The sequence below is a fragment of the Terrapene carolina genome, unplaced genomic scaffold, assembly GCF_002925995.2.
Source record: "Terrapene carolina triunguis isolate 2854851 unplaced genomic scaffold, T_m_triunguis-2.0 Scaffold183, whole genome shotgun sequence".
NCBI classification, from domain to species: Eukaryota; Metazoa; Chordata; order Testudines; family Emydidae; genus Terrapene; species Terrapene triunguis.
The window spans coordinates 1,483,920-1,497,704 of record NW_020664534.1 but is presented as its reverse complement, the minus strand read 5'-3'; the positions used below and the strand labels follow the sequence as shown (position 1 = coordinate 1,497,704).

General features: G+C 43.4%; 1 protein-coding gene across 3 annotated transcripts in view; it reads left to right on the top strand.

The window, feature by feature from the left end:
* Positions 1-437: 437 nt before the first annotated feature.
* GALNT1 (polypeptide N-acetylgalactosaminyltransferase 1) overlaps positions 438-13,785 on the top strand; it is a 211,144-nt gene continuing 197,796 nt past the window's right edge. For 2 of the 3 annotated variants that reach the window (XM_026654148.2, XM_026654146.2), the window contains exon 1: positions 438-1,098. The gene's annotated coding sequence lies outside the window, so the exon portion shown is untranslated. Of the gene's footprint in view, positions 1,099-5,262; positions 5,310-13,785 lie in introns of those variants that run through there. The other variant, XM_029912078.1, reaches the window with a different exon arrangement.

Below are 13,785 nucleotides of genomic sequence, written 5' to 3'. Positions count from 1 at the left end.
GTGCAAAATATATGTCTGACAGCTGCTTCCAATTAAACACAGTATGCAAAGGGTGCGGTCGAGAGCAGGCATATTGAGTGTTCTGCTCACCCCCTATGGGTTGTCCTGCACCACAGCCAAAACCCTCCCCTGAAACACCCTGCCCTCAGTCTCTGGATAGCCAGGGTGACAAGCAGCTATGCATACAGACTAATATATGAATATTATACAGAATAGCTTTATACGCTGCCTCCATAACACTGCAACGCCACCCCTCCCATCCTCACGCCGCTCACCTCAGGCCCATCGGCACCTACTCCCCACCGCGAGCCGGGCAACCCCCCCGCCCGCCAGTGGTGCACCACGTGGCTACCCTGGACATCCGGGTTACCAGTGGGCGGGGCCGGACGGGTGGAGGGCGGAGCCCGGGCCGGGACAGCGCGTGGGCTCCACCTTTCACCGAGCGAGGCGCAGGAGACGCGTTCGCGCGCCGGAGCCGTTACCACCCCTTCCCCCCACCCCGCGAGGAAGCCGCCGCCCCCGGCCGGCCATGGAGACGCGGCGCTGAGGAGGTCTCCGGAGGCAGCGGCGTGCGGGAGACGCGGCGCTCAGGAGCAGCGCCGGGGGGCGGCGGAGGGGTCCCGCCAGGCGGCCCTGTGTGTAACTGACTCGCGCTGCGCCCGGAGCGGGGCTCCCGGCGGCCGCGGAAGGAGGGGACTGGGGCGGCGGCGAGCGGTGCGATTCTCCTGCGCCGCGGGCCAGTTTCAGGCGGGAGCGGCCGCAGGCGCCGGGACTCGGGGTCTCCGCAGGCGCCGCTGCGAGCCGGGAGGCGGACCCGGTATCAGCCGCGCCTGAACTTTGCAAGAGGGACGGAGCTTCCCCCCCGCCGGGCACCGGCGGAGTCACCGCGCTGATCGCTCCTCGCCTCGCACCTGGTGCCCCCCGGCCGGGCCGCGCGGACTCTGCGCTGTGACCGGAGCAGCGGCTGCTCCTTTCCCCAGTAGCGGCTTCCCGGGGCCGGGGGGCTCGGCGCTCGCCGGGCGGCTGCTGGTACGTCCCCCGGGTGTGAGCAGCGCGGCCGGGAGGAGCGGGGCCATCGCTTGCGGACGAAGTGCCGAGGTGAGTGAGGCTTTGGGGAGGGGGCTGCTTCCCCCGAGCGGGGCCGAGCGGGGGCCGCTGGCTCGGGCGCTCACCCGCCTTGAGGAAGCGAGTCAGTGGAAAGAAGAAACTGGTTCTCGTTGTGGTTCCCCTCGTCATTGCCGGGGAACCTCAACAGCCGCTGCTCGTCACCGATCCGCTGGGGTGGGGACTTGCTACTACGGGCACGGAACTTGTTCTGTGCCTGGGGTCAGGAGAGTAACAGCTGCATCCCCCAGCTCTTCCCCTTTGCACCACTGTCACATGAAGTTTGATCACTTAATGGTTATTACATAATGTGTGACTAATATTTCAGACTCTCTTATCCAGTGGACTCTGAGGCAGGTTTGTTTTATTTCCTTTTAATTCATAAAGCTGAAGAGGATAAAAAAAACCACTAACGCTTTCGTTTTTGGCAGTTGCTTTAAAACAAGTTAGTTTGCATGTGACCCCACTGATTATTTCAATAGTGGGCGAGTATTTTTTAAGAAAGACAGACCTTTTTTCTTTCCCCAGACTTATTACTAAATATGGCCAAATCTTTTAGGTCACAGTAGCTCGTTGCTTTCAGCAGCATCCAGAACCTGTAACTGCTACACTTCTGGGGGTGAGACACCAAATAAAGGCTGTCTTTCTGTGCAGCAGCTGCTTTGGAAAATATTTTTTGTGGGAGTGAAAAAAGTGAACCAGAATTTTCTGTTCTCTGTATAAATTGTGTTGGTGCTATATGAACTGTAAATTTACAGCAACTAACAGCTGTGCAAACCAAAACTATGTACCTAGGTATGTATTTTATACACACTCTTACTCCTCACTGGGGATCCTTTGCAAAAACAGTGGCAACTGTGCTGCCTGTTACATTTCTGACTTCGGGCACCAGAGAATCCATTTTTATTGCAAAAGCTTGTTCATACTGGAGGAAGCGTTTCACTTCCCACTGCCGGCTTCATCATTTTCTGGGGTTTGGAATTTTATTCAGGTTCTTCATTTAATGCTGGATTGTTACATTTTAGTAAATGGTTTTGGTAAGGCTGTATAAGATTTCAATATATATTTATCAGTTTTGTAGCCAATGTCACAAAATCTGAACACAGGTCAGCAGGCAAACATTTTTAGAACCGGTGGTGTTAGTAATATTGTAGATGCACTGTTAACAGGAGGTGATGTGAATGATATCTTTGAAGCTTTTTCAGCACAGCAAGGGCATGCATCACTTCTGAGCTGAGACTTCTGGAATCCAGGAGCTAGAGTGTTCTTGGAATTTTATTATTGAGCACTCTTTTCAGACTGGTAGATTATATAAATAAAGATACTTGAGATGGGCAGTACACTTTAGAGATGTAAATAAGTGTTGTGGAAATTCCATAAGTACTGTATGACAGGCATTGGATGGTTCCGTTTTCAGGTGGTGCAGCTGTTTTACATATACACTTTTTAAAATGTCCCTGTCATCTCAAATTAGATTTGTTGAAAGGATTCATGGGAACAACTCGTTTTTGAAAGTAGTTAGCCAGAAGGTGGTGGTGAATCTTGTGTGCCAAACTGTTGTGCTGGCAGAACAGGATGCTGTTATCTCGTCAGTGAAGGCTATTTGTCTTTGCTACCCTTTCATTTGGCAAGGCTAGTATTCAAGAGCCCATGTATATGTAAACCTCAATGTTACATTTTTTCCCATTTAAGAACCTTCAATTGTTCTTTATTTCCCTCGGAAAATAAGAATAAAAAGTGTGTATTGATGGGTGCACATCTAATAAATCTTAGATCACTTATTTTAATTACACTAAACATTTGATGAATTAAAGTATTTTTATCAGTTAAATTGAGTGGTTTTGTATATTAAATTTGTTTTAGTGACATTAGTACTTTGAAAGGTATTGGGTTAATAGCAGGCTGAAGTCATCAGTTCACAGCACCAATACAGTATAGACATCAACACTGCAGTCTTCCCCAAGTTGGTTTGTCAGTGCACTTCTACATTGAACTACAAGGATGATCTCCACATACTTGGTTGCTGTAATCCAGGGGTGGGCAAACTTTTTGGCCCAAGGGCCACATCAGGGTTGCAAAACGGTATGGAGGGCCGGGTAGGGAAGGCTGTGCCTTCCCAAACACCCTGGCCCCCTCCCACTTCCCGCCCCCTGACTGCCCCCCTCAGAGCTTCCAACCCCCGCTCCTTGTCTCCTGACCACCCCCCCTCCGGAACCCTGCCCCCTATCCAACCCCCCCACCCAGGACTCCCTGCCCCCGACTGCCCCGACCCCTATCCACACCCCTGCCCCCCGACAGGCCCCCCCGGGACTCCCACGCCTATCCAACCTCCCCATCCCCTGACCGCCTCCCAGGACCCCCTGCCCCTAACCGCTCCCTGGGACCTCACCCCTTATCCAACCGCTCCCTGTCCCCTGATTGCCCCCAGGACTCCCTGCCCCTAACCGCCCCCCAGGACCCCACCCCCCTACCATGCCGCTCAGAGCAGCTGGACTGGCTTATTGGAAAGCCTGGGAGGTGGGCGGGGTGCAAGCTATGCAGCCTGGGCCAGAGTGCTCCCTGTGCCGCAGTGTGGCTGTGGGGGATGGGGGACAGTGGGGGCGGGGCCGGGGGCTAGTGTCCCCAGCTGGGAGCTCAGGGGCCGGGAAGAACGGTCCTGTGGGCCGTGGTTTGCCCACCTCTGCTGTAATCAAACACAACTCCTTTTGAATTCAGTAGGAATTTTGTGAGAGTGCACTGGATAGGATTTGGCCTAGAAATTAAAACTAGAATCTGGCTTTCTCTGCTTCTTGAAAAGTGTTCATTTGACTATCTCTATTTTCTAGAACCGTAGAAGTTTGTAATGACATTAATATTATAATATTGCCATAATATTGGGTTAGGTGACTATTTTAACTGACAGTATAAAAATACTATTGCTTCTTTAAAATTCTGAATTCTCATCTTAAAGTCTTTTATCCTCTTTATTACTAGCAAATATCCAATGTGTTCAGGTCTATCTCCTAAAAGTAATTACTTAACTATTGCACATTCATCCTTAATTTGTGGAATGAAGTCTATTAATTCAGTAAGGTCTCTGAATATCTTCCAGGATTTTAGGAAAGTGTAAGGAGCTAGCAATTTCAGTGTATTTACTGATGCTTGAAAATTTGAAAAGCTTAAGACATACGAAAACCACATTTTCAGGATGGAAGTAATACTTTAAAAAAATGGTACTTCAGTTAATGAAGGTGAAGGTTGGAAAACTTCGCAGGCTTCCTGTGTGTGTGTTAAACTCTTGACGATAGCTCGCAATCCAGATTCTCATATATCTTGATACATCAATTTTACCTTCAAGTTTTTAGTACATGTGTTAGTCCAGTAGTGCTGCTAGAGTTCAGGGCCTGTTGATCCTTAAATTTTCTTTAAAAGTTTTTTTTTTAACAGTTCTATTTAAATTCGCATTGGATTTAAACTTGTCACGGAAATTGACATACTGAAGCCTATCCATAGTTGATCTAGTCCAGTATGCTGTCTCAGACAGTAACCCGCACAAGATGCCTTATAGGAAATGTAACAAATCTCACTGTAAGCACATGTGGGATAATGTGTGCCAGTTAACGTCTCATCCTCCTGTAGTAGTAATAGATTGGTTTAAACCCTGAAGAATGTGGGGTTTTATATCCCTTTCAAAAATGTTAGCAATAACTATTAACTGGATATGTACATAAATGTCCAGTCCCTCTTTAGATCTTCCTACATTTTGGCCTCAATGACATATGGCATTGAGTTCTGACCTTCAATTTTGTATAGTGTGAATAAGTAATCCTTTTTATGAGAGTTGAATTTGCTGCCTTTCATTTTCACTGAACATCCCCCTACCCTTGTGTAAATGGCTCATAAATGTGTGTACTTATATCATGTCCCTTTTTAGTCTCCTTTTTTAAGGTAAACCGTTCCAATGTTTCTAATCTCTTCATATGAGTTTTTCTGTGCCCAACTCATTTTTGTCAGCTTTTTTTGACCTTCTTGTTATCCTGCAGTATCCTTTTTGCTGGCGCATGCAATATTCCAGATGATTGAACCATTAATTTATATAATGACATTATTTCAATTTATTTTCTCTGTCACATTCATGGGGCATCCTAATACCTTATTTGTCCTTTTTTTTGTGAGTAGTTTCACATTGTGCAGAGGTCGTCCTTGAGCTGTCCAGAGATGCTCAGGTCCGTTTCCTGAGCTGATAGTTAAATTAGAACTCTGTGGATTGTATTAGTAATTCAGTTTTTTCTCTTATTACTTTGCATTTATTGACATTGAACTTCATCTGCTATTGTGTTATCTGTTCACCTAACTTGGTTAAGATCTCTCTGAATTTCCTCAATCCTCTCTGACTTTAACTAACCTAAATAATTTTGTCATCTGTAGGCTTTGCTATATCACTCCTTACCCCTTCTTCAGGATTGTTAATAAATATATTAAACACTGCTCCTAATGTATATCTGCCCAGTGTTAACCTTTTGCCCTGTTTAAATTTGTCCAATTATTCATTGTCTTAGCTTCTTATTTCTTATCTAGGAATAAAACAAGCTATTAAAACAGTAATTCTTGTGTGAAATCAGCTTCTGCAGTATTGTAATCAAACTTTTAATTTACTTAACTTGATATTAACTTTCTAAATGTAATTCTCCAAAATAAAACATGCATAAACCATGTGACTTGTGACATCATAAAGGTATTGTGATATGCCCTTCTTCCAGTTCCCCTGAAGTCTTTTTTTCTTTTATAATCTTTGATCAAATTTAGTCCATTATGTGGAATAGGCCCATCATAAAATCAAAGAAATTGATATCGTTTGTTAGTATATTAAAGAGCTGGTTAACATTTCCATTACTCGCTTTTTTGATTATTTAAATATATGGGTTTATGGAATAGAGTACAAAGATTCTTAAAGGACATCTACTTTCACCGAAAATAGAAACCACTGACTTTTTCAAAATTGCATAAATATTTTTATATATTCCTGTAATAGCTGTGAACTCCTTCAGGAGTTTTAATACATTCAAATGAAGGTCTGACTCTAATCCACTAACTGGTATTTGTTTATATTCTGAAACCCTGGATTATGTAGGTGACCAAGAGCAGTTTATACTTCCACAAAGGAAGTTTTAAATCCTGATCTCTTGTCCCTTTGGTTGGAGGGCCTGGGGAACTGAGTATCTGGTTTAGTGCTCCTTGTGGCTGATTTTTAAAAGATGCTGTCAATGTGAAATCAGTCAAAATAAATAAAACATTTCAGGTTCATACATTAACATTGATTCCTCTCCCAGTTTTTGTGGCAGTACAGTCCCATTTTCCAGTTCTTACAACTTCTTTTTTTCCTCCCCTCTGTGACTATGGGAGAACACAAACAGTAGAAACTGACTGTACAGGGGAAATAGTGAGGCAGATAATACAAAAATATTTGTGAAATAGCAAACTTTTATCTTTCAGTTACAATAAGCTTGGGTTGACTGTAAGATTTTTATTCTTGACACAAAACCCTAAATAGCCTGGATCTCCTGATCTGAGACCAACTCACTCCCTGTGACGTTCAGGTGAAGTTGCAGTCAGTGGAGGAACTTGAGATGCATGTCTTTGGAACTCACTTCCCACCTTGGTCTGTATTAGCCAGTGTTTAACTTTCAGGGTGTGGTGAGATGCTCATCTCTTTTCCCTGGCCCTTAATTAGGTGGGTAGCAGTGGGAGACGTTAAATAAAACTTTCGTTTTATAAGGTATTTGATCTTGGAGTAACTGATGGGTCTGTTTTATTGGTTTTTTTGCAAGATTCTTAATAGTACCCAGAGCCTAGGATAGAGGCTTTTTCATTGTAGGGTAGTAATAATTGAAATACATCAGTATACACTTGTAGGGTAAAAAGAATCTTGGAAAAGTGTGATCTCTAAGTTGACAATGTCCCTTTAAAGGAGCATTGTTCAGCTCCAGAAACTTCTTTTGCAACTAACTGGAAGGATAGCTTTACCACAGAGAATGACAGTGATGGAGGAAGATTATGTAAACTGAGAAACTATTACTGGGTCTCAGGCAGCAACTTAAAACGCTTGTGCAGGGAGGGGAATCAAGTGCTATCTTTAATTTATCCCACTATTTTATGTAACACAAGGGCTTCCAAACAGTGGGTGAGTTGATTTGACATTTGTTACAGTACGTTGGCATAATTAATTAAGGACAGCGTTAACCGGAAGAAACCACACAGCATACTAACAAATACATATGCTGTGGCAGGCTGACGTTTTAAAAATCTTTTTAAAATATTGAACGGGCTAGTACTTGACTGGTTAGTGTTTATCTTATTAGATGATCAATAGGCTTTAAAATGCCTTAATCTTTACCCTTGCTTTGCTCTTCTGAAATGTCCAGTGGATAGATGCTGTGGGAGAAGACCTTGGCTATGCTGCTGTTCTTACCCAGAAGTGCCAGTAGGAATGGTCTTTCACACTGCTGCTCTTGCTGAGCTTCCATAGAAGCTCTGGATGCAGGACCGGCAGCAATTGCAGCTCCTGGGGGCACTCTTTGTAAAGTGAGGAAAAGGGAGCATTTTCCCTCTTCCATCAATAAACCATATTGGTATGAACAGAACATTTTGTAGCCTTGTTTGCTTCAGGAAATATTGAAAAATAAGGAAAAATGACTGTGCCTACCATTATTTTAGCTGAATAGGAGTTAGTATATTTTTTTATTTTTGCAGCTCTAATGTAGATGAGGATCCAGCAGCAGACCTTGTTTATCTCACAGCATTTAACTTGCTTTTTAGGTTGTCCTCAGATTTTAACAGATTCAATTAACAGTAATAAAAATGTAGGAAGCTGTTGTCTTAAGAGCTTCCACCTGTGCTAACTCTGGTTCAGTTGCACAGGTGGTAGAATCACTTGATGTTTTTGTGAAATTTCCTAATGTAGACTGATTGAGTAACCACTGTTCTTGCTTCTTATAGGGAATTGCTATTTGTATCAGTGTGAAATTTATTAGGATCACATCCATGTCACTGTTGCTTAATTCCTGTGGTCATAACTTCTCATATGAGAAAATTTCTGACTTGTGATTGGTGGAGTTATATGACAAATCAGTTTCTGTCGTCATAGACCTATAGTGTAGAACAAGAGTCATTGAGATTGTGGAAATTTGATACAGCTGTGACTCAGGTCAATAACTTGAGGTCACGTTTGACTTTATTTCTCTTGAATCATACATCACAGTAGAGTTCAAGTCTTGCAGGTGCTTCCTACAGAAAGGTGCTTGATTCTGACCTTTTTTTCCCCTATCAAATTATTTGGCCCTCAGCACTGCAGTATATGAATGCCTCACATTCAACACCTCTGTGAGATACAGCTATGTTATCCTCATTTTACAGAAGGGAAAACCTAATTTGAGGAACCTGTCTGAGACCATACAAAGTCTGTTGTAGAGCCTTGGAACTGAACCCAGTTACTGAGTCTCAGTCCGTTAATAAGACCATCCGTCTTGACCGCCTTCTCCATTGCAAGAAGTTCAAGTTTCTTGTAATCTCTATGACCCTATATAAATCTGTCGTCCTCTATTTTTGAATCTAGTCTCCTATTGTGTTGGTCTCCTTCAATCCATTTGGCTGGAGAGGCCATCTTTGGGGGCTGTCCCTTTTTGTCTGCTTCTTCCGCTATGATCTCCAAGCTTCTCAGTTGTCTTTTAGGCTGAGAAGCTTTGACAATATTTCAAATATTTCAGGCTTTGATGAACTCACCATCCAAAAACGATAGCAAATTACTGTACGTACTCATAGGAGCTTTAAATGAAGCATGTCATCATTATGTATGGTATGGTATTGCCACTCATCTGCGCTAGAGAGTGGTGGCTGCTGGCCGTCCATCCTCCGTGGCTGCTAGCAGCAGTGCTGCTTTCAGAGCTGAAGTAAGGGGGGCATGGTATGGTATTGCCATCCCTACTTCTGTTCTGCTGCTGGCAGAAGCGCTGCCTTCAGAGCTGGGTGGCCGGAGAGAAGTGGCTGATGTACCCCCACCCCATGGAGCTCTCCCTTCTGCCAACAATATTTTTTCTGATCTCGCAACCCCCTCCAATAGACTTGCAATCTCCTTTTGGGTCGGGACCCCCAGTTTCAGAAACGCAGCCTTAGAGTATGTGCTAACTACATAAGCTAAACAGTCCGTTCCACCTTGTATTTAGCTGTGATGCTCAGAGTATCTTTCCCAGACTTGTAAGAGCTCTGTGTAGCTTGAAAGTTTCTCTCACCAACAGAAGTTGGTCAAATAAAAGATATTACCTCATCCACTGTGTCTCTAGACAAATATTGGTAGGGAGGTGTCTCCAGTAGTTGTAGTGCAATTAGCAATAGGGATTTTTAATAGTTGAATTTAATGTCATTTTTAGCCATTATTTCCATAATCACTAAAAAAAAAAAAAAAAAAATGCATTGGATGTACTAGCCTGATTGATTAAGACTGAATGCATGTAACTTCTCAGGAGCTAGTCCTTCTGTTAGATTTTATCCTACAACCGATGGGTTTGTGCACAGCTGCTGGAAGATAAAATATTCTCCATCAGCAACTGCTCTTCTACCCCAGACAATCCCACCCTTTTCTTTCTTCACACACACACACTTGCTGCCAAACAAATCAGCATAAAAAAAAAACCTTGAGATACGTACACTTGGTTTGGAAGCAGTCAGTATTACTCTGCGCACACAATACATGTGAGACAAATCCACAAAAGCAAGGACATGAAAAGTTAAATTGCTGGACAGTGTGCACTTTGTATTCCTTCACCCATGGGCACACACTATCACAACTGCTCCACAACCTTTACTCTGGCCCCTGAGGATGCTAGTTTTCTAAGATCCCTGCATTCGTCCTTTTGCAAACAGCCCTTCACCAAACTACCCTCTCCTAAAAACCAACAGCTACATCAGACATCCACAGTTGCTTGCACTATGGGGGAAAATAACATGATAAAGGGGTGTTTGGAGAAGCGTGAAAGGGGAGAAAAGCTAGGATTGTAGTGTTTGGAATATGATAGTTCAAGTAATGGCAAGGAATTCAAGGTATATATTTGGGAAGAGGCAGACACAAAGGAGTGGTAGGCCTGAATAGTATGTTGGGATTTTTGTGTTCTTGCAGAATTTCAGGCTTGTCATTTAGGACTGTGTCTTCATGCTTGTGAAGTGAAACACCCAATGTGTTTCATTGAATAAAAACTGAGTTTTACATGAAGAAAAGTGGCCTTTTTATTGGGGAAAATTACAACAGTTCTATTGGTAAGCTACAAACTACCACCTTCTCACCTCTGAAATTCCTCCTGAAGATGCTACTTTGTGATGCCTCCAGGAAACTTATTGGGTAGGTTGTCATCTTTTCATTAAATAAATAAATAAATAGTTATTTAGCATGCTGTAGTTCTGGCCTTCCCTGAGTTTCTGTGCAACCCTATAGATTGCTTTTCCACCTTTGTCCTCTGCACTGCTTTATTTAGCGCACGCGCTCTCTCTCATTGAATTGTGTTTGAAATTAGTCTGTCAGATCCTCTGGATGAGGACCATGTCTTTTCTATTGGGGGAAAATACTTTGTATGATGTTGGGTGCTGTTGAAATTATTTTTTTTTTTTAAACTTCCTATTTTAAGCATCTCAGGTGTTAGTGATGGATAACTTATATGCAATATATTTGTTGATAGTGTTCCTAAAAATATTTACATCTTAAAGGTAGATTTTTATTGACCTCTAACTTTGTTTCCTAACAAAGTTAGTTTCTAGGAAAAGCTGTCTTAAGTATCAAAAGTGTGATCATACTTAAGAGACTAGCCTAATGTGTACCAAATTCTCATTTAGTTTATTATCACTACTTGTTGTTTGTTTATTATATGGAGCTGGTAGTGCCACCTATTTTTAAGGTCACCTGACATGTCTCATTTAAGACCCTGTTTTCAATTGCTTATAACTTTGCTGAACTTCAACCATTTGGGTTGAAATTTTTCAGGTTGGACATTCTCAGATTAATTTTTTTGGAACGTTTTTAGCAAAAATGGTTTACTATTTCTGAGCATGAGACTAGGGGAAATATACCCATCTTTTTGGAAATTATATATATTTTTTTCTAAAACTTTTTAGTTGAGAAGTTCTAGTGCCTTTATGCTTTGGAGCAAGGGCTTGAAATTTGTCAGGGAAATCGCTTTTGCCGGAGCCTTTTGCTGTTTTCTGGGATGAAAAACACCCAAATTTGGCCAAGTGATAAGCCTTTGAAAAATCAGGTTGCACATACTCAGTAGAGACTTGTTATGATTTGTTCTAGAAGTTCTTTGAAGATTGCCTGAGCTGAGAATGGTCTGGCTGAGGGAAGCGGTGGCTGAGTGAGACTTCCCTTACAGTTGCTGCTCCCAGCTGCTGTGACACTGAGCACACTTTACTGTGTACTCAATACTCTTGTTGTTGGCTCCCAGGCAGTATGGAGGAGGAAGCTCCCTGACTGGAGTCCAGAGAGTCAAGGAGATTGTCGTCTGTCTGACAGTTGCCTCGTTTGTTGCAGAAGTTGGAAAGTATGTGGTGAATGAGGCAGGGGATGGTTTCATGGCTAAGGCAACTGAAAGGTGCCCTGGAGGATTGGATTCTATCCCTGCCCCTGCATCCTCTGCGATGCTGGACAAGTCAGTTAAAATATGATTTTCACAAGTGGTCACTAATTGTATATCTGAGAAGTTTGGGTCTTATTTGCAAAAAGAACAGGAGTACTTGTGGCACCTTAGAGACTAACAAATTTATTAGAGCATAAGCTTTCGTGGGCTACAACCCACTTCTTCGGATGCATATTGAGTGAAACATATCGAGGAGATATATATACACACATACAGAGAGCATGAACAGGTGGGAGTTGTTTTACCAACTCTGAGAGGCCAATTAAGTAAGAGAAAAAAAACTTTTGAAGTGATAATCAAGGTAGCCCAGTACAGACACTTTGATAAGAAGCAAGTGTGAGAATACTTACAAGGGGAGATAGATTCAATGTTTGTAATGGCTCAGCCATTCCCAATCCCTGTTTAGCCCTGAGTTGATTGTGTCTAGTTTGCATATCAATTCCAGCTCAGCAGTCTCTCGTTGGAGTCTGTTTTTGAAGTTTTTCTGTTTTAAGATAGCCACCCGCAGGTCTGTCATAGAATGGCCAGACAGGTTAAAGTGTTCTCCCACTGGTTTTTGAGTATTATGATTCCTGATGTCAGATTTGTGTCCATTAATTCTTTTGCGTAGAGACTGTCCGGTTTGGCCAATGTACATGGCAGAGGGGCATTGCTGGCACATGATGGCATATATCACATTGGTAGATGTGCAGGTGAACGAGCCCCTGATGGTATGGCTGATGTGATTAGGCCCTATGATGGTGTCACTTGAATAGATATGTGGACAGAGTTGGCATCGGGCTTTGTTACAAGGATAGGTTCCTGGGTCAGTGTTTTTGTTCAGTGATGTGTGGTTGCTGGTGAGTATTTGCTTTAGGTTGGGGGGTTGTCTGTAAGCAAGGACAGGTCTGTCTCCCAAGATCTGTGAGAGTAAAGGATCATCTTTCAGGATAGGTTGTAGATCTCTAATGATGCGCTGGAGAGGTTTTAGTTGGGGGCTGAAGGTGACAGCTAGTGGTGTTCTGTTATTTTCTTTGTTGGCCCTGTCTTGTAGGAGGTGACTTCTGGGTACTCGTCTGGCTCTGTCAATCTGTTTTTTCACTTCAGCAGGTGGGTATTGTAGTTTTAAGAATGCTTGATAGAGATCTTGTAGGTGCTTGTCTCTATCTGAGGGATTGGAGCAAATGCGGTTATATCTTAGAGCTTGGCTGTAGACAATGGATCGTGTGGTGTGTCCTGGATGGAAGCTGGAGGCATGTAGGTAAGTGTAGCGGTCAGTAGGTTTCCGGTACAGGGTGGTATTTATGTGACCATCGCTTATTAGCACAGTAGTGTCCAGGAAATGGACCGCTTGTGTGGATTGATCTAGGCTGAGGTTGATGGTAGGATGGAAATTATTGAAATCATGGTGGAATTCCTCAAGGGCTTCTTTTCCATGGGTCCAGATGATGAAGATGTCATCAATGTAGCGCAAGTAGAGTAGGGGCGTTAGGGGACGAGAGCTAAGGAAGCGTTGTTCTAAGTCCGCCATAAAAATGTTGGCATACTGTGGGGCCATGCGGGTACCCATAGCAGTGCCGCTGACTTGAAGGTATATATTGTCCCCAAATGTGAAATAGTTGTGGGTGAGGACAAAGTCACAGAGTTCAGCCACCAGGTTAGCTGTGACATTATCGGGGATACTGTTCCTGATAGCTTGTAGTCCATCTTTGTGTGGAATATTGGTGTAGAGGGCTTCTACGTCCATAGTGGCCAGGATGGTGTTTTCTGGAAGATCACCGATGGATTGTAGTTTCCTCAGGAAGTCAGTAGTATCTCGAAGATAGCTGGGAGTGCTGGTAGCGTAGGGTCTGAGGAGAGAGTCCACATAACCAGACAAGCCTGATGTTAGGGTGCCAATGCCTGAGATGATGGGGCGTCCAGGATTTCCAGGTTTATGGATCTTGGGTAGCAAATAGAATGTCCCTGGTCGGGGTTCTAGGCATGTATCTGTACAGATTTGTTCCTGTGCTTTGTCAGGGAGTTTTTTTAGCAGATGGTGTAGTTT